Below are 25,676 nucleotides of genomic sequence, written 5' to 3' on the forward strand. Positions count from 1 at the left end.
CCTCACAAGATATATTCTTAGAGTTCTGTCAGATGTTCTCAATTGTCTTAAGTCGTCAATAAATATCTGTCATCTGCGAGGAAGAGAACTGACCCTGAGCTCACCTCAATTAATACAAATCTCGTGAGTCAATAAATCATGGAAGATGTTCTGATATTCTCCATGCAAAACCTTAAGTCGGTTATTCTAAGTAAACTAAGATAAGTTCAAGGTGGCGCCCACCTTTAAATACAAGACAATTTCCCAGTGTCAAACAAGCGTTACGTCGAAGCGAAGAAGGTTAAAAGGGGTTATCCAAACTTTAAAAAGGGATGGCCTCAGGGTAGGCCATCAATAGACGATTGACAGAATGTTGACTTCCCAGCCCCTCCACAATCAGCTGGTTGAAGGGGCCACAACCCTAGAGGAAGTGGTAGAGGCTCCATGATGTTTATCTCACCTGCAATTAGTAGCGGTGGCACAAACTAACAGTACGGCTCTGGCAAGTGAGATTGACACTGAAAAGGCTGCAGCAGATGCATCGTGTAGCTTATCTGCGGCGGTGTCAGGATTCACAATGACAACCTATTAGGCTCCATTCACAAGGAACAAAACTGGCAAAATTCCGCTGCGGAATTCTACACAGCGGAATCCAGCCAGCCTCAGTGTCATAATGAGAGTCTGAGAGGCTTGCGCGCCTCCTCTCTCCACACTGAAGAATGAACATGTCCATTCTTCAGCACAGAGAAAGGAGGCTCCCGTGCATTATGACACAGAGGCTGAGGAGATTCTGCAGCGCGGAATTCTGCTAGTTTTGCTCCGTGTGAACAAAGCCTTAGTTGCCGATGTGGAGGTGGTCAAATCCTGCAGAGAGAAAGTGGTATCCAGGTCTTTCTCCCACTATGGAATATATGAAGGCTTGTAAACGAGAGGGGGTGTAACAAAGCCGCATATATCTTTGATAGAAGTTTGCTAGGCGGAGGGCTGGAGTAAATTAATTTGTCTAGCCAGTGTGGGGGCAGGAGAGGTAAGATAAGTAGCCGCAAATTTACAGCCCCAAAGCGAAGCCCGCCAAGGCTATGCTATTTGTCAATTGTGCGCTAGTTTTGGGAGGAATCAGGGATTCTAAATTAGCAAAAGTGTGGAAAGTGCAATTTTGTATTAAGAAGTGTACGTCGGGACCTGAGCCAAGGGCATCATAGGGGAGGGAGAAGAAGAAGGGGGGAGACACTTAAGTATAGCCTGCAAAGTCTTGACTGTTGCATGTAGAACTGGGTATGGCGTCAGCGGGCATGTAGATGACACATCATGTTTCCATAAACAAATAAGGTACAAAGGACTTGATATCAAATTGTTATCAAACTCGCTTCCCTTCACCTGTTGCAAAACTACTAATCCCAACATGTCCAGGCAAGATGGAAATTGTGGTTTTGCAACAGCTTTAGGGCTGCGAGTCTGAAACTCCAGCACTACAATGACTAAGTACATCTCTTATATTCTAGGAGGATCCCTATACTCTCAGCAGTAGAGATGAGCGAACCGGGTTCGGGTTTGAGTCGATCCGAACCAGGTTGTTCGGCATTTGATTAGCTGGGGCTGCTGAACTTGGATAAAGCTCTAAGGTTGTCTGGAAAACATGGATACAGCCAATGACTATATCCATGTTTTCCACATAGCCTTAAGGCTTTATCCAACTTCAGCAGCCACCGCTAATGAAATGCCGTAAGTTCGGGTTCGGATCGACTCGAGCATGCTCCAAGTTCGCTCATCTCTACTCAGCAGCCTGTTCCCCTTCACTAGCATTTCTATCCCGCACAACCTTCTGTTCACTATAGAGGCAAGCATTAAACACATTAATGCACCCGTGGTCGGTGAAAGGACACGATTGTGCGCTGAAGTAGATAATTCACTCATTCTGGAACTATCCATAAATACATCAGGGCTCTTCTAACGGGATTTCTTACTGCACAATGGTGGAGTGTGTAGGTCTCCAGTGTAATTACAGCTCTGAAGGATCATCGCTATGGTAATTAGCGCTCCCACTGAATGCTATTTATTTGCTCAGCCTGTTTATAGTCTTTAGTTATTCATTAAAGGGGGAATTATAGTTTTAGAGTTGTGTTCATACATTGCGGTTATGCCACAGTCAGTGTTACATGAGAAAGCACCTCCAAAAAAATTTGTGTTGCACAAGACAGCACAAAAAAACATGCCAAGACCACAATGTGTGAACACAGCCTAAAGTAGAGGGCATCTTTTGACTGCAGTAACATTGCTGTCACGCTTTTATTCCCATTAGATTGAAACTGAAGGAATAAATCACATTCAAATTACTGGGGCTGCTAGCATGAAAAGAGACTTTACAGTCCATGCACAAGGTATTTCCTTACAGCCCCGGCAATCCATCCATCCCATGTAACACCATTCACTTAGAAGGCCACCATGTAATGCTATGCTTCAGCAGGGCACCAAATAAAGTGACTACACCTGATCCTTTGGAAGCCAGACCTGCTGAGAGTTTACTGCCACACCGGCCTCATTGTCTTTGTTTGGGGTTGATTAAAAGAGAACACATATTCAAGGCTTTCACCATCTGTAATAAAGGGAATGTGTCATCAGAAAAAGTCCTATTGTTTAAATACAGTTTCTATATTAAAACATTTTTTTTTTTTAATTTTACGATCTATATATTAAAAAATAATCCTGAAATCTTGCAGTTTTCATTCTCACCACTGGGGCTTAAACTAAGCTGAGAATTCCTGTTCTTTCTGTGGTGATAAGAGGAGGCTGCCGTAAAGTGATCTATACAGCATTGCAGCGACATGTGACAAGGGCAGATAGAGAAGACAATAGCAGCTCCCTGTTGAATGACCTGTTTAAAGGGACTCTGTACCCACAATCTGACCCCCCAAACTGCTTGTACCTTTGGATAGGTTCTTTTATTCCAAGATCTGTCCTGGGGTCAGTTTGGCAGAGGATGCAGTTATCGTCCTAACAAACAACTTTTAGGGTGCCTTCACACGTAGGGGATTCGCAGCGGATTTAACACTGCGAGTTTGCAGCAAAATCTGCTGTGAATCCAGGTACAGTGAAGTTGAATGGGGTTACATACCAGAAGGGGAATTTTCATTCCGCTGACAGTATGTAACCCAGCCCTTTAACACACACCCCCGCAGCCTGCGCCCAAAGCATACATTACCTGCTCGGCGCTGCGTCTGCGTGTGAGGCTCCCGTCGTTCCCCATCAGCCAATCAGTGCTGCCGTGCTGATGGGGACCTATTCTAAGTCTTGTCTGGTAGGCCACTACCACAGCCTACAGAACATAGAGACATTTTTGCCACTTGGAAACCAAAGCCTCCAGCAGTGGCCTACAAAATAAACTACAGCTCTCCATCAAAGTGCCAGACCCATTAAGACCAACAGCATCTCAAAAAAAGTCATTGTTGGTCATTGCCATTAAGTTATATGGATCAAGACAGAAGGGCCGTCTGGGCCTCCCAGAGCAGCAGGGCCATCCGGACCACTGAATGATGTGCATTCTAGAAAAGCACCACAGAAAGGGTTAATTTTAAAATTATCTGTCATAAATGTCATAAACATACATGAAAGTGGACCGCATTCACACACATGGAATTGCCCTTTAAAAGCATAAAATAATATGGTCATATAATATTCAGACATTCCTTTCAAACGTTTCTAATGTATAATTTTTTTCTGGTTTAGTCGGTATTCACTACATAGTGATTTTTTTTTTTTTGCCACAGCTTCACCCTGGGAACAAAAGGATGAAATATGAGAACGTGTCTCATCTGATTGGTTTTCCTTCAGCGCCAGAACACACACACACAGATACATTTTAATCATCTATAAAAAGGAGGCAGAATAAAGTGAGACTAAATTACTCCACTTGTTCCCGGCCAATAGTGCTAATTTATCTGGGGAAGTGACCGGCAGGCCCTTAAGGGTGATCTATAAGGCCATCTGTTTCAATTACGTAGCCGCCAACCTTCCGACCCTTATTTCAGCCAAGAATTACTCAGCACGGCGGCAATGTAACAATCTGAACCAGGGGGCATTTGAAGGTTATGACTAACGTGTGATTCAGCAACTCCGGGTACAATATTATACATGTCGGACAAAGTCATCCCGTATGTACTGTAGAATGTTGGGTTCTACTGCTGTGTCCAAAAAATCCACTGGAGACTAAGGTCAACCATAAAGTTAATCATCTATGATCAAATCTTATTAATGATATAGATCTTTAAAACGTATCACTTATGTATTATAAAAGCTAGTTTCAAAGGGATCCAGTTTTACATACAAGTTACCGAAACACTGTCAAGAGTCCAGTCTGAGGCACTTGGTTGTTATAGGCATATGGAAAACGCCGGTTGATGTGCCTGTCTTCTGAAACGTCCCATCAATGAGTGGAAAGTTGTGACTAGTGACAGGGGTGGTTAAGGGTGGTGACACCAAAGTTGTCCATAGTTTAGATATATTGCAGTTCGGGAAGGTAAAAAATCTCCGGCAGCAGAATACTACCTTTTCCGGTACTGCTTGTCACCTCCGCCCTCTTAGCCGCAGCTACTCTTATAGCAATACCAATACAGGTGTGTGTCTAAACATACAATGAAAGAACAAAAATCCCATACGTTAGACCATCTGCCAACGGCCCCTGTTGTCTTATGCAAACAAGGCTTTTCCCTATTTCAATATTAACGATAACAACAAAACAGACAATGACCGCCATCACTAGACTTAACTGTTTAAACAGATAGTAAATCTCCTGGGACAATGATAGGGAAGGAATGAGGATATAACCAACCAGATGCAGCATGCAGACAGTAGGGCAAAGTAGCTAAAAAATATATAAAATTACACGAGGAACCATAACAGTCTAATTCATACAATGTAAGGCCCCTACCAAACATTGGCCACTGTGTTGTGCCTGACCCAAAATACTACTAGCAATAATATGACCATCTGCAAAGAGCAAAAATGGAAAAGTATTTAAAATGATGGGGTGGTACTCCTACAGGTTATGGGGAAGTAGTTCATGATGTCGACAAAACAAGGAAAGTGAGCAGAGCTAAAGGTTGACAGACTAACTTCAGCAAACTTTATGGAGACAATCAGCAGTCAGATTTTTTTATTATACTGTTATAAAGTTTTGAGTGTTGTTAATATTTTACCTTTCATATTACCATTTGTATCTACTGAAAACATAAGGTAGTAGCCTTTATGGTATATCCACAATAGGGCAGGGTGGGGTTCCCTTTAACTTATTGTGTACAGCACCTGTCAGGGTGACATGGTCACACCCATAAGTGTGTTCTTTCAGAGAGCTGAGGTCTCTCCAGGTAATGTCAGTGACTTCATTACACCGTCCCCTATAAAGAAATTATTCAAGAGTGACGGATTACCCTACTATAGTAACCATTAACCAACATAACTAGCTCTGTATATAGAAAAAACTTTAAAGAAAGTAGTTCTACAAACAGGTTGAAGTGGCTCCCCTGTGTGATCATGATCCTGCAAAAGCAACCAGGGGCCTATTCCACGGAGTGATAATCGGGCTGATTCGGCCGATTATCGCTCCGTGGAATAGAGAAAACGATCAGCCGATGATCATGTCATCAGCTGATCGTTGATTTAGGCCCAAACATAAAATCATCGGTCACCCACCACGCATCGCTGCGTGGAATAGCGGAGCGCGACGGGCGACGTGATGATTCAAGCAGCATATATTACCTAGCAGGGCTTCTCCTCCACTCCATCTTCATCCCGGTCCCACACACAGCAGCAGCTTCGGTGCTGCCTGACTGAGCTCTCAGACTGCTCAGCCAATCACCAGGACATTACTGAACGTCCTCGTGCCGCTATTGGAGTTCAGAGGGGGGGGTCGCACAGCGACCCCCCCTCTGAACTGCCGCGATCCCGGGTGCCGCATGTAGCCCGGGATCACAGCTATTAGCGAGCACGGTCCGATCGCCGTGCCCGCTAATTAAGTACTTAGAAAACTTCTGTCCTGAAAGGAAACATCAGGGTAAACTTTAAAAGTAAAATGAAAAAAAGAAAAAAAAAAAATCATATCATATGATCGCACATATGCAGCATAAATAGCCAAATTATAAATCTGAGCCATGAGAAAGTATTAGGAAACAGGTTTCTAAATAGGGAACAAACCTCATGGACAAAGCCTAAAAGCACGGCCGCATTAACGTGGAGGTCAGTTCACCTTGAGAGCAGGCGCATATGATTATTTCATGGCCGCACTCCCACCATTAATGCACAGGCCCGTGTGATGTGAAGAGGCCCAGCCATGGCCCCACAAATCCCAGAATAAATAAAGCATTGGGTTATTATGACCTTAGGCAAACGTCTGGATTTCCCTTCTCTCTCGGGTACTAGTAATTACAGTGAACCACAGCAGGGGGTCTTTAATATTGTCCGCCTGTCTTTCCAAAACAATCAAGTCAATAGGAACATCTGATGTAGGGATTAAGTGAAAATTGAGGTCAAAAAGCAGATCAATGGACTTTCATTTTTTTTTTTTTTGGTTGTCTAGATGGTTTTGCATGTTTGGTTTTTAGAAGCAAAACTTAACTTTCATAGATAGATAAATATGTATATTACCACTCGGTGTCTCAAGACTTCACATAACCACATCACATCCCACCACAGTCTACCAAGTAGTCGACATATATTGTATACACTACAATACTCATGTCTTAGCTATATATTAGGCTGTTCACTGGGGGGGGGAAGGCGTACAGTCTAATGTGTTCACAACGGGCCTATTGCCTTCAATGGGCACTCTACCCAAAAAAAAAAAAAAAAAAAAAAAAAAAAAATTTATATATATATATATATATATATATATATATATATATATATATATATATTATATTATATATATTTTATTATTATTATTTATTTATTTTTTCCCCAAATCAATTGGTTTCAGAAAGTTAAAGATTTGTAACTTACTTCTATTTAAAAATCTCAAGAATTGGCTGGAGTACTTCTCAGCTGCTGTATGTCCTGCAGGGAGTGGTGTATTATTTCCAGTCTCACACAGTGCTCTCTGCTGCCACCTCTGTCCATGTCAGGAACTGTCCAGAGCAGTAGCAAAGCCCCATAGAAAACCTCTCCTGCCCTGGACAGTTCCTGACAGTCAGACTGGAAAGAATACACAACTTCCTGCAGGACATACAGCAGCTTCAGCACCTTTCAGGCATCATTATTCTTGATCAATTTTTATGGAGTGATTCACTAAACCTTCTGTAATTCTAGTAACAGAGACAATGCTCTCGTGCAGTACAGCAGGCTCTTCTCTCTGGATGTCTCAGCACAGAGATCTTCTGCTATGAACTGCGTTACACCAAGTGTACACGGCCACAGACCTAGAAGACGCCCTCGCTCTGTAACACAAGAGCATGAATGAGGTGTCTGCTTCTACTCCAGTTAAAGCAAACATTGCGGTCGCAGCCAGGAGTTACGTTTCTTTCCAAGTCACAGGAAAGGTGTCGAAAGGCTGAACTAGCCGGCAACTCCAGTAAAGACTCGCACCACCACCTAGGAGGTCCTCAGAGCTCAGCAAAGCATTGCATAACCTACAGATAATAACCCAGATGTTTTACATTATGAATCTGTGTTGTCTCACAAGTCTTCAGTTCACAACAGTTTTCAAACTACAACTCCCATTACACCACTGCTCAAAAGCAACCACTTTTACTGATACGGAGCTCCAAATTGTCCTTCTCTGCCATCACTTGGAGAAGCTTACTGCATACAGTTTTATTGAGTTAAATGCATTAACTGTATACAGTGAGCTCCCCCTAGTGGTGACAAAAAGTGGTGTAAATGGTCACAGCCCTTTCAACAACAGTTTACTCAAAGGGGTTCATCCGAGATTAGATAAACAATGCCCCTCCTGTCCCAGGTTGTGTGCGGTATTGCAATTCAGCTACTTTCATTTTAGAACCAAGCTGTAAAACCACACTAAAACTAAGGATAAGACTGGTGCTGTTTCTGGGAGAAAGCAACAATGTTTTTCAAAGCCTGGATAGCCCCCTTAACAAAAATACAAAATAAGAAAAGTTGTCCTTTTTATTGCATGAAAAGCTCTCTTCTTCCAATAAACCCATCATTCACTCTGAGAAACAGGTAAAAGTCCATCTTGATCAGCTCACTGAGGAATCGGGTTACAGCTACCATATAAGTCTAGCCAGAGAGGGCCTCAAATCCCTTGATCTCAACATAAATGTGAGCTCATCGACTATGGCACAAATGTTCCAGATGGAAATCTATACAGGGGGCATGCAGCTTTATATCAAGAAATCTAAGCAAAAATTACATATTAAAGGGATTATCCAGGATTGGAAAAGAATATCTGTTTTCTTCTAGAAACAGCGCCACTTTTGTCCTCAGTTTGGGTGTGGTATTGTGGCTCAGTTCCATTGAAGAGAAGACAAGTTGTAATACTGCACACAAACTAAGGGTACGTGCACACTACGGAATCCACGAGCGGGTGCGAGCTGCGGAATCGGCAACGTTTTTTCCGTAGTGTGCACGTACCCTAAGGAGAAGGGCGGCACTGTTTTTGGAAGCAAGCAGCTATGCTTTTGTAATCTTGAATAACCCCTTTAAGAAATTCATCAGTTAAAAGGATTGAAAAGATGAATTTTAAAAGCTTTTAAACACAAATATACAAAATGTCAAACCATTATTTGCCCAGATTGTAGACGTGGTGTTTTTGTGCAGAATTTCTGTTAGTACTGTAGATGTGGGGTCCGTGTGCAGAAGCGGTTAACAGCTGGGGGCCCTTTGATACCGTTCAACAAGCGTGGTGTGATTGCGGCTGATATTGGATAATAATGCTGATTACTGTGATGATGGAGTGCTCCGAGATTGTCAGATGTACGAGAACAATGTGGCAGATGGGGCGCAGTCACAGATATTGATCACGTTACTGTAGGAGCATCTGACTCCACAGCCTGAAGAAGCGGCCTGCGGGATCCCGCAAGAATTGGTTTATCTCACAGCACGGCAGCTATATGTTTGGATTACATGCCTATGTAGGCAATCTAATTTTTCCGGATTCCAATTCTCTAATAAAAACGGCAACAATGTGGCATAAACATTGAAGGGGAAGCGCAGCTGCTACAGCCTGATATAGACCTATGTGACAATAAATAGGATACGGCTGATGGATTCGTTACAATGTAGCAGTCTAGACAATCCATGCAGCAGAAGATGACCGACCCCCCCCCCTCCCCCCATTTCTCCCCTAATAGTCACGCCATGTCGTCTGAATGATTGGCTGATAACACTTACTGTTAAATACCAAAACACAGTCGGGATTTTGAGCGAAAAAAAATAGAACAGTTCAAAAAGAAACCGGATTTTTCAAAAGCAGGTGGTAAACAATAGACAGTCGTACTCAATTACAGCCGTTATTCAATACAATGTGTGCACGACCGTCCAATTTTATAGCACGTGAACATAGCTATAGGCCGATTACCTGGCATATCAGGAAGATATCACTCCATGAAATAGGGCCCGTGATCATCGGCTGATCGCTCAACAATAAGTCGTCAAAAAATGTATCTACTCTTGGCTGCACAAGCAATCTAGGGATTGTTCATGCAGCCCTGGCCACACAATCACCAAGCCGTGAAATAGGCTCTGTAACCAAGCACTGATCTAGAAGATCGGTCCTTGTTTTCAGCATGTAACACAGCCTTTTTATTGGCTGCAGGCTGTCACATACACATAGCCGTGATGATCACTTCCCGCAGTCTCATTCCAGTGCTACAGCGCCATTCAGACCCCATGGCCACCCACATATGACCTTTTCTCTGGCTGTCCTGCATCTAAGGAAGCTGGAAGTCAGAGCCTTTAATGCATCTCTACGAGAGCGCTCTCAGATAAATTGAAGACACCGATTTCCAGTCTTCAAAAGCCCTGAGGAAAGAGCGGTCAGAAGAAATTTGACTTCAGGCATCGAGGGGTTGGAAGAAATGGGACCGAACAGAATTTGGGCACCACAATGACACCACATAATTCAGGGTGCCGCACAGCTAAGGTAAAAAAATAAATGGTGTCATATTTTGACACGGAAGTGGCCACAACCAAAATCTGACAGTCACAGAAAATCCATCCAAAATGGATTCCCTGCAACTATCAGGTTGCGAGCACTTGTGGGGAACAACCTGACCCTTTTAGGTAACTAATCTGCAATAGAGAGCAACTTGGCAATTTTTAGTTGCACAACCAAAATAGCTCCACACTGAGCACTCCTTTCTATACTGACACAACATAACAAAACATCAGCTGTGCAGGTTTACAGCCCATTCGTACCCATGGACAACAAGTGGAGATTATGGCCACAATGGGAAAACATGCAACTGAAGAGCTTTTTATAATACGGTTAATAGACTTTATTGATAACACTAAACAAACAGAATAAAACATTAAGTGATAAACACATGAAAATTGCCCACAACAAAACATATAAAACGCAGACTCAGCAGTACCTCTCCTCTGTAGTCACATCAAAGGCTGGTGGCGGGAAGCTGAACGCCATGATTACAGGGCAGAGCGGCGGCGGGCTCTCCTAGGTGTGCAGCCTGACATGTTTGATGTGTACGGCACATCGGCGTCTCCTGCAGAGTAATGCTGAGGAGGAATTCCTCTGATCTTCCCAACAAATACAGACGTATCAACCTTTCAGGGAATACGACCACCAAATATCTAAATCCATATGACATGGGAGAACAGATCAGACAAGGCTGGAAGATGTTAAATGACTCATCAACAATTCCCTCTATGTGATTTCTGTTTCCAGCGCTGTGTAGTCGGATTCTGCAGTTATATGCCTTTTAGACGTCCCCCTATCTTATAAATGTATGAAGGGGACAATAAGGAATAAATAGTTCAGGAAGAGACTGCCGGGTCTGACTACATAGTTTGTAGTCTGTTACCATGGAGATGCACAAGTGAGGCAGTGGCTGTACTGAGATGTAGAGAGAGATGCACAATTTTAGAAATGGAGATCAGTTCCATTTATCTAAATGGGATGGATTCTGTAGCATGTACATGGAATGGGAAAACTACAGATAACTGTCACATCTGCCATATATTCAGCCGTAAAGGGATTATTAGTGTTAGAAGAAAAATATTTTCTCTTCCCGTAATAGTATTGACACAACCGTCCAGCTTCATTCTATTAATGTGAATAAGGCTGAGCTGCAATATCACACACAACCTGAGCACAGGTGTGATGCTGTTTTATGTAACTCGGCAGCCATGTTTTATAACCCTGGGCAAATCCTTTAAAGGGAATGTACCACTATGCCTAATGAAAAGAACATTTTATATCACTTGGTCAGCACCGGCGTGTAGATCCTGGTGGCGCAGCCCATTTTTTCAATCCATTACCCTGTCCCTGATAACTGTGCTGGTTTTACAATCTGCAATCAGGGCTTCTTGGTGCACTGGAGAGCCAGGCCCAGCGCCCCCAGTGCAACAATATCCCCTTGGTGACGCACCTCTTACACAATCAAGTCAGGCCAAGTCATTGAGGGGAAGGGATATCTGTGAAATGGGGGCACTAGGCCCACCTCTAGTGAACCGAGCAGCCTTAATTGCAGATGGAGAAACCAGCGCAGACGGTAAAAACCGGGTGGTGGTTCGGAAAATGGACCAAGCAACCAGGATCTAAGCGCTGGCGATGACCAAGTGGTATAAAAAAAATGTAATTAGGTATAGTGCTACATTCGCTCACCATACAGATTAGACAGGTGTTGGAGGAACGGCTGACCATCTAATATAGAGGACAAATCAAGCATGTTGGATTTCAACCACATAAACCTTTTATTCTCAGTGAGATAAGCCACCACCAGGTGTGTCTGGTAAAAGCTAACCCCTACTTTCTCCATTGTCAACACTAACAATCGGCCAAGCTCTGCATTCATAAGTATCAGGGGTCGGGAAAGGCAGCCGTCGGTCAAATGAGTTGTCAGCTGACAGCTATCTCATGTGTATGGTAAACTTTGTAAATAAGTTCTTAAGCCTTCCATGAAAATTCTAATTTTTCATCAAAAGTAGAAGGAACCCTTCAAGAACAAAAGTTCTGAATATTCGTAAGGCACCACTCACATGTTGGATAGGGCACAGACTAAGCTGTAAATGGGAATCCACAACCATGTGCACCCACTACGGAACAACCCCTGAACAAACCTTTAAATAACAGAAGTAGCTAAGCCTCAAAGAAGACACCCAGTAAGATTTCTGCTCCGGATATATATGTTAGATTAAATGCCGATGCATGAGCAGAAAACAGATTTGTATATAGAAGGTTTAATCCCTCTACTCCAACAAAGAACATAGAAACATTGACACCGTAAACAGCATAGCAAAAAAAAATTACCCAAAAATGTGAAAAGGTTAAAGAAAAAAAAAGGAAATTATCCCTACATGAAAGCAGCCAAATGACAGAAGTTTTTTCCTTCGTCGTATGAGATAAGAAGCCGAGTGTGTCTAAGACCGGCAGTAATAGGTATAATAAGCAATAAAGACAGTGATGTTTATTCATCCGGCGGGGAGCCATTGTCTGAACACAGGTGTCACCAGCATTTATTGATATAAAATGTCACAATCCACGTCTCCTCCGCACGACGCCAACCCCCACTTCCCCGATCCAAGGTCTACAGGGAATAAAAAGGGATTAAATAAATTACATTATTCACCTTTATGTAGAGACATCAAGAGGAGTCAAAGTCTGCAAGAGCAAACTAATAACCCGGCGCGTGTCGCTGTATAGAACAGGATGGGGGTCATACAGACGGAGGAGAAGATGGATAACAAAGGAACTCTACTAGGTAGGACAGGGAAGACGTCTCCTAGTTATACACAAAGATACAAACCTCTTCCCCACCATACTGTCAGTTCCACTATCACTGGGCATGTTCAGGATCTCCAGGGGTCAGTAGGCTAGCTGAGGTCACTGGCACAAAAAGGAGTTTAGTCTCCAGTAGAGATAAGTGAATCTTGAGTATGCGCTATTTGACTACCGGTGGCAGCAGAAGTTAGATGTAGCCCCTAGGGTTGCAGCCAACTTCTTCAGCAACCAGTAACCACGCACGCTCAGGTTGAGAGACCCCAGCGAGCTCGAGAATCGCTCATCTCTAGACTCCATAAAGGACAGCATGCCTCCCTTACATCCCCAACAGTGACTCCACATTCTACCACAACAAAGCAACAACTCCAGCCCTCCCTTAGCAGACAGAGCAGCCGGCTTTCCGTCCCAGTAGTCACAGCATGTCCCCACTAGTCATAGCAGCTCCCCATATTACCACAACAAGGCCATAAGCCCAGGCTTTTCTTAGTAGGCAACCCAAGCAGCAGCAGCAGTCCATCTCCCCCCAATAGCCACAGTACCCTCCCATCTTTCCTTCCTTAGCAAGGCAACAACCGCAGACAGGGCAGCTCCCTTTACTCCCCAGTAGTTACAGCATATTCCCATATTTCTAAGGCAATGCACACAGTGGAGGCAGTGCAAGCAGCACCTCTCCATCTTTACACCCCCGCAAGCCCAGTCCTTTGTTAGCAGGAAGCGCACTTTTTCCCCAGTAGTAATACCTTGCCCCCCTCACTTTCCCCCTATTTCCCACCTGCCCCCAGGTAGTTATCAACACCTAATACTTAGCTACGCATCTTGATTCCTCAACGCCTGGTTCCCTCTGCATTTAATAAATTGTTACCATTTTATGCTCCACAGACCCCAGTAATGAATGACTATTAAGGAGAAAGAAAGACTCTTCTCATAGTGACTGTCGGAGGTTTAGAGAGGTTATCCAGGATTGGGGGGGTGGGACATAGCCGTTTCTTCCAAAAACAGCGCCACTCTCGTCCTAAGTTTGTGTGTGATATTACATGTCCACTTCAATTATTACATGTCCACTCCAATTATTTCTATGGAACTGAGCTGAAATACCACAAAAAAACTGACAAGAGTGGCGCTGTCTTCAGAAATAAAAGCAGCTATGTCTTTTTTAACTCTCTGACAACCATTTCAGCAGGATTCCCAGTGTATATCTATGATGTGTGCCACTAAGAAGCATCAGCCAAAACATTGGAGCAAAGCTCCGATATGTGAGCAGCCAAAAGTCTTCTCCTGTCCCCTAAGGCTAATGCAGCAGGATGTCTGGATAGTGGAGATCGTCCCACACTAACCTCCTCCGCGGTCCGATAAATCGCTGACCCGTTTACGCATTTCGGTGAACTTTTCAGAGAGGTTGATCTACAGGTTTAGCAATTCCATAAACTCCATTTATAGGAACGACGTGTTCACGTAAACAAATACACCAAAGATCCCACCCCGCTTCACCTGATGTACACCATTCCTCTGTCTATAAAGGAACATTCCAGTAGGAAGTTATTTGACAATTACCATTATCCACCATGTTAGGTGCCATGTGACTAAGTTCTCTGTCACCCAGTCACTTAGGGATGCCGCCCTTCTGTCCTTCTCAGGTCTTGCACCTACTGCATTACAGGGATATAACCCTATTAGGGATTAACAGAGGTCCATACAGCTGGCAGTCTTTCCTATGATGCGATATAGGAGTCCTAAAATCACGTGGTAGTCATAGAATAACTACATCACATGGACGGCCGTGAGTCACTTAGGGAGGAGATGGCCCTAGAATGTACTATGGGAAGACGATAAGCTGGCAGTGGCAACGCTGTATTAATGTTACGGCTTAAAATAGCATACATCACGTCGGGATCAGACCATTGGGATTCCATCTCCCACCAATTCACATAACAATGGAACCAAGCTTCGTTTTACATTTTCCATGGACAGCGGCGCTGGTACTTTGGGTTGGTGGGGGCCCCAGCAGTCGGATCCCAAAATGATTAAGTAGAGTTGAGTGAACTTGCCAAACTGTTTAGGTTTAGCAATGTTTTCCAAACCCAAACGGTCAACATTTGACTCCCGCCAGTCGGATGCCACCAGGAAATGGCCTATGGCTGTATCCATGTTGTCCAGAACTCCCTAGGTGGGCATCCAAGTTCTCCAACAGCCTAGAGTCAATTGACAAAGTTCTGGTTTGGAGAATGTTGCCGAACCCAAACAGTTTGACAAGTTCACTCAACACTATTAGTAAGTTATGGCATATCTTAGTGGTATGCCATTTTTTTATGGTGGAAAAACTTTATTTTTTGTTGGTCTGATTTTTCAGTACTATACTGTACAGTAGCATATGCAAGGACTTCACCCAATAAGACGTTCATGCTAAAGAATAATTCCCAGTCTGTCCACGAGTCTAGAAACCCATTATAGTGATCTACGATGCTGTCAGTCAGGGTCATCAGTCCTCTAGCCAGGCCAGGCCTTGCGTCCATGTTACATACGTGTGACATCGCCTTAGTCTATACGTCTCTCTTCACTAGTAGTTCCACAAGGATAAATCTGCTCCACACTCAAAGCGTAATGGGCGGCAGCAAAGGAGTAAATTACGAGCGCAGAATAAGAAGAGAGAGCCCAAGTCACATTAAAGCAATTTAATCAAAAAAGGAAATATGGCTGAACGTAGAAGGCTTCGGGGGGAAATAAGCAATATAATGAATTAAGAGAAGTGGCGCGCAAAACCAACTCTGCTCACGGGGAACGCTCAATGGGCTCTCCATGAGAGCGGAGAAGTGGCAGATAACAGAGGGCAATTAAAAGATCCACCCTGCTATTTACTCAGCAATGAGAGGATGGAAAATTGTCATCCATAATGAATGAGGGAGACAGGGACAATACAATTTGTCAAGTAGCAGTGTAACCGGATAGCGGGCGGCGAATCGCACGCCGCATATGGCTATACGGAGGGGAATTGAGGTCATGGCTAATGTATGCATCTGACCAGAACAGGCAGAACACAAGACATTGTGATGGATGGCTCAGCCCCCTCCGCAGACAGGAGCTAAATGTAGAGATGACCCCCCCCCCCACCCCAGACATGCGTCTAGACCCCCCACCCAACACATTCTCACAAGCTGTTAGAAGCCTCGGACTCAGGACTGTTAAAATGCAGACTATTTAATAGGAGACACTTAAGCCATCATAAAGTAAAATTACGGTACCTGTCAAACGCTTAACACTGGCAATGCGGAAATCAAACAAGAAATAATAAGATTTACAGCCACAGCCAAGGTTTTACAGGATTTTTTTTAAATAAATTTCCTGACATTTTGTTATGTTTTCTGCTTCATCAGTCATAAAGGAAGAAGCTGAATATTTATTTGGGGCACTGCACTTATTTGTCTTGCTCCCCTTCTAGTCAGTTCCGTTTTAAAGGGCACTTTGTTATGTTTGCAAGTCCCATTAAAAATGAAGAGGTGGCCAAGCATGCTCTCAATTACTTTATTTACTTGGTGAAAAACTAACCACTATTTGTGTGATTGGCGGGAATCCCACCTATCAGACTCCCACCATGAGGAAAAGGGATAATTCCTTTAACAGAGGGGGATTCCCAGGTCATGGACCCTCATGTAGTAATAAAACTTGAGAACACCTACAAGTATCTGCAGATAATCCATGTACAAGAGTCTCCAGATCTGACCCCGTCATGAACTCTCAAAAGCAGAAGAGGTTTTTTATGGGGATTTGCAACTGTTCTGGACAGAGGTGTCAGCAGAGCGCAATGAGTCAGATTGGAAAGAATACACAAATTCCTGCAGGACATACAGCAGCTGATAAGTACTGGAACACTTGAGATTAAAACAGAAATAAAATACAAATCTATATAACTTTCTGGTAACAGTAGATATATAAATTTATTTTTTTTTGTTTTCACTGGAGTTACACTATGGGAGGGTTCACACTGAGGAAATTCTTGCGGATAAACTCCGAGAATTCCGTCGGCTGTCCGAGCGCATGGCATGTCACTTCTTTTGGCGGAATGGGGAATCAGCAGGCCCATAGAATGGTGTCTATGGAACCAGCGGAAAGGCGCGCGGCCGTGCGCTCGGAGAGCAGAGTTTATCCGTGAGAATTCCTCAGTGTGAACCCACCCTTTGAGGGTATGTGCACACTGCTTAAAAGTGACGGAAATTCTGTCGCGTAATCAGTCGCTCGTGCCTGCTTGCGGACAGCGGTGGGCACGCACGTCTCCGCCCGTGTCATATACTCTATTCTATGCATGGGCGGATTCCTTCCTCCGTCCAAAGAATGATCAAGTTCATTCTTTGAACGAAGGAAGGAATCCGCCCGTGCATAGAATGGAGTCTATGACATGGGCAGAGACGCGCGTGCCCACCGCTGTCCGTGAGCAGGCGCGAGCGACGGATTACACGATTGAGTTTCCGTCACTTTTAAGCAGTGTGCACATGCACTAACAATGCAATTCCGAACTTCTGTGTTGGCCTGCTGGGAAACCTTTTTTTTTTTTACCGAGTTCACCCAGGGATTGCTTGGGTGTCTTGGATCCCAGCAGGACACTGCCATTAGTTGTGACGACAATTCTATCACAGTGAACCTGTTCTAAGTGAACAACCACATCCTGGTAGCTTTCAAAGAATCAAAATCTGCCCTGAACATGTGACGTAGGTGCATAGACAGCTCTGATATCTGTAAGGGTGCTATTACATGGCCTGATGGGGGCCCGATAATAACTGTAAACAAGCGCCGATCTGCTAGATTAGCGCTCGTTTACTGAGCCTATTAGCGACTGATAATTGTTTAACAAGGGTGGCATGGACATCGTTACCAATGTCCCTGAAGCCCTTGCTTAAACTGCACACATTACCTATTCATGGTCCAGGGCTCCTCTTGTGGTCCGCTTCTCCCTGAGTCCCGCGTGTTGCAGTTTCAGAGCGGCCTGTCTGCCTGTCGCGGCGGTGCCGGATAGTGATTGGCTGAGAAGCCGGCAGCTAATAGCCCTATTCCACGGAACGATTATCGTTCATAAACTCGCTCCAACGACCGCTCGTTAACGATCACTAAAACGTTTTTTTTTAGCGAACGATAACACATAACGTGAACGATATATGTAGTGTAACGATTATTTTGCGGTCGCTACATGGTCGTTTAAAACGTTCGCTGGGGTGATCATGACCATACGACACACCTACTTTTTTTAAACCTTTTTACGAACGACTAAAAGATTTCTAATTTTACGAACCGATTAGCGAATTATCTTTCAAAGACCAATGACTTTTTTTCGACATGCTGAAAAACAATTTTGAATGACAGTATAACGATTTCGCCTTTGTCGTTCCGTGGAATAGGGCCTTAAGACAGGCCGCTCTGAAGCTGCAGCGTGCGGGACCAGGGTAGAAGCGGACCACAAGAGGAGCCCTGGACCATGGGCAGGTAATGTATGCACTTTGCAAATCGTCAGCAGCGCACCGCTATTACACGTAGCGGTGCGCGGTCGATGGCCGACAATTACAGGTCCAAACCTATATCAACGATCAGCCGATGATCGTTATCATCGTCTGATCGTTGTGTTTATTACAAGAAATTATAATCAGCCGGGTAGGGCCAATTCGGCCGATTCTCGTTCCGTGTAATAGGGCACTAAAGGCCCTATTCCACAGGCCGACTGAAAGGAGCAAACGAGCACTATCAGCGAGCGGGAGAATGCGTGGGGGGGGGGGATGGGGGTGCCGCTGCCCGGGTGATAGCTAGATCGTCCGGGCAGCCCATAGCATACAGCAACGGTCTGCTGCCACCGCTCCTATTCCACGGAGCAACGGCAGCAGATTGTTGCTATACGAGTCGTTTGTGTTTCAACATGTATGAAAGGCAAACGACGCAACGATCAGCCGACATGAACGATGTCGGCTGATCGTTGCCTTCTATTCCACGGGACGATTATCAGCCGTAACGGCCGAATCGTTCCTTGGCATAGGGCCTTAAGAGGCACAAACCATTCCATGAACGTCTCATACTACATTATCTATTCGGACACCACTGACTACAATTGTTTAACTGTCTGGACTCTGGATTCTATTCTCTATATTTCTTTTTAGGGTATGTGCACACTACAGAATTAAGCAAAGAATTTCAAGCAGAGTCCGCAGGGTGGGTTCTGCTTGAAGTTCCCCCTGTCCCATTGACTCAATAAGATTTCTCAAGCACAATGCGCAATCCGCCCAAAGAATTAACAAGTCGATTCTTTGGGTCGACGTTGAATCAACAGGACAGGCGGAAGTTCAAGCGGAACGCACCCTGCGGGCTCTGCTTGAAATTCTTTGTTTAATTCTGTAGTGTGCAGCTGCGGTATACAGGCCCAGTGAGTTACCACCTCTGGCACTAGGGGGCATCAATGACACCAGGGAAACAATACCGACTCACTGCTTCATGAACCCTCCTATACTGTGACTTAATTCTATTGCGAAATCTCCCAAAAATCAGATTATGCCATAAACGTTAAGAATTACTTGTGAAAGCCAAGTTCCTCGGAAGTTTTGAGTAACAGGTTTCAATGTGGCAATGGCCGTAATGGTCATCACCGACTCCTGAGCCTTATAAACACCACCACACTAATCTGCACTATAGGCTTCTCCTGCAGTTTCTCCTTATTGGTAAAGTCTCAATTCATCCAAGCATATTCTGCATTAAAATCCTCAAAGCATTCCCCAACGTTCCATTATATCTGCCCCATTGAATGTTACAGAGCAGAAGGAGCTGAGCAGATTGATATACAGATGTGTGGGAAACATTCCAGGATAACTTGTCATTTCTCTATGTAAATCTACGCCCATTCTATGCTAGGTAGTCAAGTGGGCGGCCCTGCTCAGAGACTGACAACTATCTTTATAAGCACAATAATACACAGATGGCTGTCAATCACTGACTGGCAGCCAATACCTGGGCATGAGTGAAAAATTTTATTTATTTTTTCACTTTTTTTTCTTTAGATATAGGCTCAATTATTATTTATTTTTATTCTAAAGCAGGAAATGGAGACCATACAGTTGTATTTCATTATTTCAGTATATTTCATTCATGGACCGGGAAACTACAGAAGTCAATGCCCAAACAGGGCGATAGATACAGACACATATTACACATCATTTATCCCCCCTTCACATGTCCGTGTCAGTTTTTACTGTAAGGAGATCCTGATCAAATGGCCTTTAAGAAGCTTCAGGAAACCATCAGGATTTACTCACAGTAACATTTTTTTGAATCCAGAAATCATCAGGAGTGTATTCAGGAATTCCTGAGCTCCCATAGACTTCTATGGGGGCATCCATGCAGGAAATCCTGATGAAAATAATATATAATCTATAATATTGTGACCTATTTTTCTGAACATACACCCATCAGGAAAAATCCTGAAGGGTCAATGTTCAACGCAACCCTATGGGACAGGAAATCCAGATAAGAAAAACTGACAGATTTTCCTAAAGTGTGAATGAGTCCTTATACCGAAGCGCCCCAAATGTGCCATACAGAAAACATATGTGTAGACAGGATTTCCAGCAGTTATATCAACAAACAAAATAAAAATTATCACAACAAAAGAACATCTGCTAATAATTAAGCAATTACGCTCCGTAACGAAGAAAGACCCCCACCCTCACCAGATGAGACAGTGACTGCTTTATTCATCATATCACATCACTATTATTATTACTACGTCCACCTGCCGGCGGCACAGAACTCCCACCCGGGCACCTGAAGAATTGGGCACAAAGACAGCAGTATTCGGCATGGCACACAGTAGCTGGAGGTACAGTTACAGTTCCGGATCTTCTCTTTGCAGGTTGTGGTCACATTCTATGATTATTTCCCGAAAATGACACTTGTATGTTAATGATTTTTTTATTTCAATGTTGTGTTTTGGGGTTCTAGTTTGTTTTAGTTTTTTTTAGTATTTTTACTACTACTACTAATACTCCTGGATAAGACATGAGAGACATAATTAAGGGGCTTATCAAGGCTTAGAAAAAGCACAGCTACTTTCTTGCAAAAACAGCACCACCCCTGTCCTCAGGTTGTGTACGGTATAACGTCCCTTTTTTTATCTTTAAAAAAGTTGTTAAAAAACGCACACTAGCCAGTGAAATCAATGGGATGCGGCATGGGTGACATATTACTCGTGGATTCTCCCTAAAATACACATTGTATAAATGTATACGGGAAAATAAACCCACAAATAAATCTACTGTTCTGCAGAAATAAAGAGAACTTAATCTTCATGAAACGTGGTTGAAACCAAAATCTGCAGCAAAACAAACAAACAAAAAAAAAAAAAAGACTCCACTATATACTATGTGCACCAGTGTTCGATAACTTATAGGTCTGCATGCAGAAAAGCTTTAAAGCAGAACAATACCTGCAATGTGAATGAGATTTTAAGAAATCTGCAGATTGTGGCAGATTCGCTCACTGCGGGTCTGATGCAGGTTTTCCCCACTGACTACAGCGCACAGTAAGTCACCTCTCACTACCAGTACGGGATGTCAGACCCTCAGCGTTCGCTCTGATGACCACAGTCACGTGCCCGCCTGGCATCCATCGCCCTAATGTAACGTATCGTACATTTCCAAACAACCTCTTCACCCTCAGCCCGGGAAATGACCTAGAACACAGAGTACAGCGAGAGCAGGACACAAAACAGCAGCACAGACACCGATGATACACAAGAATGACCCTCTTTGTATCACAGCAAGGGATCGGATACAGCGAATCTAAGCAATTCGAGCAAAGGAGACACGGTGATGAATGGCCCTGATCAGCTATGGGGCACATTAGTCAGCAGCTCTAATCTAAAAAAAAAAAAAAATATATAAATTATATATATATATACCCAAAATAATGCCCAGTAATGCAGAAGAGGAAAAGCAACAAAGGTTCCACAAGACGGCAACAATAGGATCGCACAGAATTAAAAAAAACATGACAGATTTCTTCTAAAAACAGCGCCACTGTTTTTCTCAGGTCGAGTGCAGTATTGCAACTAAGCGTCATTCTCTTCAACAGTACTCGGCTACAATAGCGGACATGTCCTGCAGACTGGAAAGGAGCCAGGTGTTTGTAAAACCTGTACACACACTCTCCTGAAAAAAAGTCACAGTTACTAACAAAGGTCATCACTTTTTTTTTTCTTTAAACAAGATCTAGAATCTCCTTGGTTGTCGAGAGCAAAGACATAATGTCCATAGAAACTCGAATTCCCCCCATATGAGGAATAGATTCACACGTATGTCCGCCCACACACAACTGCACGTGCCGACAAGAGAAAGACAGGAACTCAATAGACTGAACTATAGTCCTCAGTTCTGATCCCAATTATGCGATATATATATGTATATATATACACACACATGATATGTACATAGAGCGACAGATTTGCGAACGATTAACAATTTTATGGTTAGCTGAAAAAATGTGACATACGCACACAAACAAATTTTTGTTGGTCATTTTATTTGTTGCCTGCATACACACGGGAAGATTATCGCTTAAATTCGAATATAACAACCTTAGGCACTTTAAACAGGTCCTGGCCACACAAAGTAGGCATGACTAATCAATCCTGCACTAATAGTCATTAGTTATGGCTGTTAGTGCAGGGTTGATTGGTTATGCCTGGTTTGCATGGCCAGGCCCTGTATAGAGTGCCTATGACTGGGAGGGCAGGATTGACTGGTCACGCCTAATAATTCATAAGCACTCTGCAGACAAAAAGCAGACATGACCAATCAATCCTGCCCTCACAATCATAGGCACTCTATACAGGTCCTGGTCGCACAAAACAGGCATGACCAATCAATCATAACTTATGACTGTTAGTGCAGGATTGATTGGTCGTGCCTGCTTTTTGTCTTGAATCTGTATAGAGCGCTTATGACTCATAAGTAGAGAGGAGTGAATCGCAGATTTAATTAAGCGCTGCTCCACTCCAGGTTGCCGGGAAAGCTGGATCCAATCCTGGGAAACTTCTCCTTGTTTCCCAGGATTGTATCCAGATTTTCCCCGAGTGGCAGGGAGCGGAGCAGCGCTGACAGGCAGGCGGCTTGATGAGCGGGGTGCAGATCAAATAAAGCGCTTCCCTTCATTTACATCTGCGATTCGCTCATCTCTACTCATAAGGCATGATCAATCAATCCTGCCCTGGCAATCACAGGCACCACTCTATACAGGTCCTGGCCAAACAAAACAGACATGACCAATCAATCTCTAAATAAGAACGTAAACAAACCCTGCAGATGTCACCCATCCCTACATCAGAGACAAGAGAGAGAAGAAGCAGTCCTGAACATGTCCTGTCCACATGTCGCAGGCAAGGATACCCCCTCCAAGCCATACCTACCCCATGTAAACAACGCACCCTAGTACGTAATCAATCCTGCATGTAAACAAACCCCTCCTCCTCCTCCCCATTCACAGCCATCCAGTCTACATGAACCCTTCATAACAGGACCAAGATCTCCGCACCTGAATCAAATCCTCAAACTTTATTAACAAATAAAAAGACAATAAAACACCGGTACAAATGATGGAGAATTCCTTTAAGAGACAACGTACAGGATCCAATCTAAACCGAATGTAAGACTATGGTTACAGTAACCTGTGCACAGTCCAACATAACCCATCTGTAATAACAGGTAGGGGACATAATATATACACATAGTAAAGGCACATTTAAAGGGATACTAGCCCTAAAATCCACACCGCCTCCATCCTCCCGACCTTCTCTTATTAAGGTCACTAGGAATAAAAGCCCCGGAGGGATTTATAACACTGGAGGAGGGGAGTGCGGTCATATCCCGGTCTATGTACATCATCCAGCCATAGGGAAGGATGGACAGGACATCCCCTGCTGCGTCCAGGAGGCCAGAGCCCTCACCTCCTGTATACAACCATCACATCGTATAACGTAAGGGAGCTGCAGGCTGCGGACTCCTTCTCCTGCAGGCAATGCACCGGTCCAGGCCATTCACTGACATCAGGCGGCTGATAGGGGATCTGGAGATGACTGCAATGGGGTACACTGCTACAAGAGGAGGATGAGGCCAAGCAAGGACAGAGGGAGAGGGGGGCAGCAGCTACTGCCATGAATACGGGTGATGCATATGTATATATAGCGCATAGGGATACTGACATATAGAGACGTGCTATGCTGCAGGCAGCTGTGTATGTATACGGTATATGCAGAGATGCTTGCAACATGGCACCAATGGTAATGCACCTATTATATCCATAAACATTGGTGCCATACTGCATATATATATATATATATATATATATATAATGCCTGTGCACCGAGGTTATTGCATATATTATATCCATAAACATTGGTGCCATACTGCATATATATATATATATATATATATATATATATATATAATATGCCTGTGCACCAAGGTTATTGCATATATTATATCCATAAACATTGGTGCCATACTGCATATATATATATATATATATATATATATATATATATATATATATATATATATATATATATAATATGCCTGTGCACCAAGGTTATTGCATATATTATATCCATAGACATTGGTGCCATATTGCATATATTATATATATATATATATAATGCCTGTGCACCAATGTTTCTGCATAGCATACATAATATCACTCACAATATGGCAGCACTATCCAAGCATATAACATATACCACCATTCTATCCTCTAGCATCCAGGCAGCTCCCCATATCCCCGCACACCAGTATAGGACAGTCACGTCTGCCATCTAATACGCTGACAATACAACCATCCTCCTGCTATAAGGCGGTTCCAGCATCATTTACCTGCAGCCAGGTGCTTCCTGGCGGGCTCGCTGCATCCCTTCCCCGGCTGCTTTCGTCTCTATCCAGCACACAGCACACAACTCCCTCTCCCCTGCCGGCTCCGCCAGCCACTGCCGCGGCTCATACACTGTCACCGCAGGAGCAAGAGAACGGGGCGGGGCTGAGGAAGGCGGGATAACAGCTTGGAGTCTCATTGGTCGACGCGCTGTCAGTCCTATTTCTAAGCGTCCAATGACAGGCAGAGGGGCGGGGTTATTTCTGCACAAAGAAGCTAGGGACAAAATAAGCAGACGTGAGGTGACGTAGAAGCAGAGGGGCGGGATGTCTGGGGAAGACAGACAGGTGGGAGGTAAGGGCTGTAGCCAATCACATTGCCAGTTGCCTTGGCAGCCTTTTGCGCGCTGCGTGTTACTAGATAGTGATTGGATGGCTGGAAGGGTTGGATCCGCCCATTGGGGCTGTCAGTCAGGACGTGAGGTTGTGTGTACATAGAGCACGTGGTGTCGGCGCTGCTGAGGAGAAGCTGCTTGTGCAGTGATGGAGGATGATGCTGATGGGCGCCAATAACATAACACAGGGCCGGCACACATGATGGACTGTGTATGATTATACTGGATGTGACACTGCTGACCTCACAGGGAACTGGCACCCAGTGATAACATTGGGCATGGCACTGCCCCTCTGGTGATATAGGAGACAACACTGGACTTTTGTATCTGACACTTAGCTGTGGCATACGGGGGCGTGGCTTGACCAGGGGTGGAGTTTGTGAAAAAAAAATAATATATATATATATATTTTTTTTTTTTTTTCCCTCTAAATATTCTCTGCATAGTGTTCCCATTAGAAGAGCAGTGACTTGTAGTACTTGTAATTTTGGGAAGTCTGCAGGCTACAGACTAAGTAAC

General features: G+C 43.9%; 1 protein-coding gene across 3 annotated transcripts in view; it reads right to left on the reverse strand.

The window, feature by feature from the left end:
• The window catches only part of TIAM1 (TIAM Rac1 associated GEF 1), a 241,741-nt gene extending 216,861 nt beyond the window's left edge, over positions 1 to 24,880 (reverse strand). For 2 of the 3 annotated variants that reach the window (XM_069946252.1, XM_069946254.1), the window contains exon 1: positions 24,769 to 24,880. The gene's annotated coding sequence lies outside the window, so the exon portion shown is untranslated. Of the gene's footprint in view, positions 1 to 23,846; positions 23,865 to 24,768 lie in introns of those variants that run through there. The other variant, XM_069946253.1, reaches the window with a different exon arrangement.
• Positions 24,881 to 25,676: the final 796 nt, after the last annotated feature.

The sequence above is a fragment of the Dendropsophus ebraccatus genome, chromosome 11, assembly GCF_027789765.1.
Source record: "Dendropsophus ebraccatus isolate aDenEbr1 chromosome 11, aDenEbr1.pat, whole genome shotgun sequence".
NCBI lineage: Eukaryota > Metazoa > Chordata > Amphibia > Anura > Hylidae > Dendropsophus > Dendropsophus ebraccatus.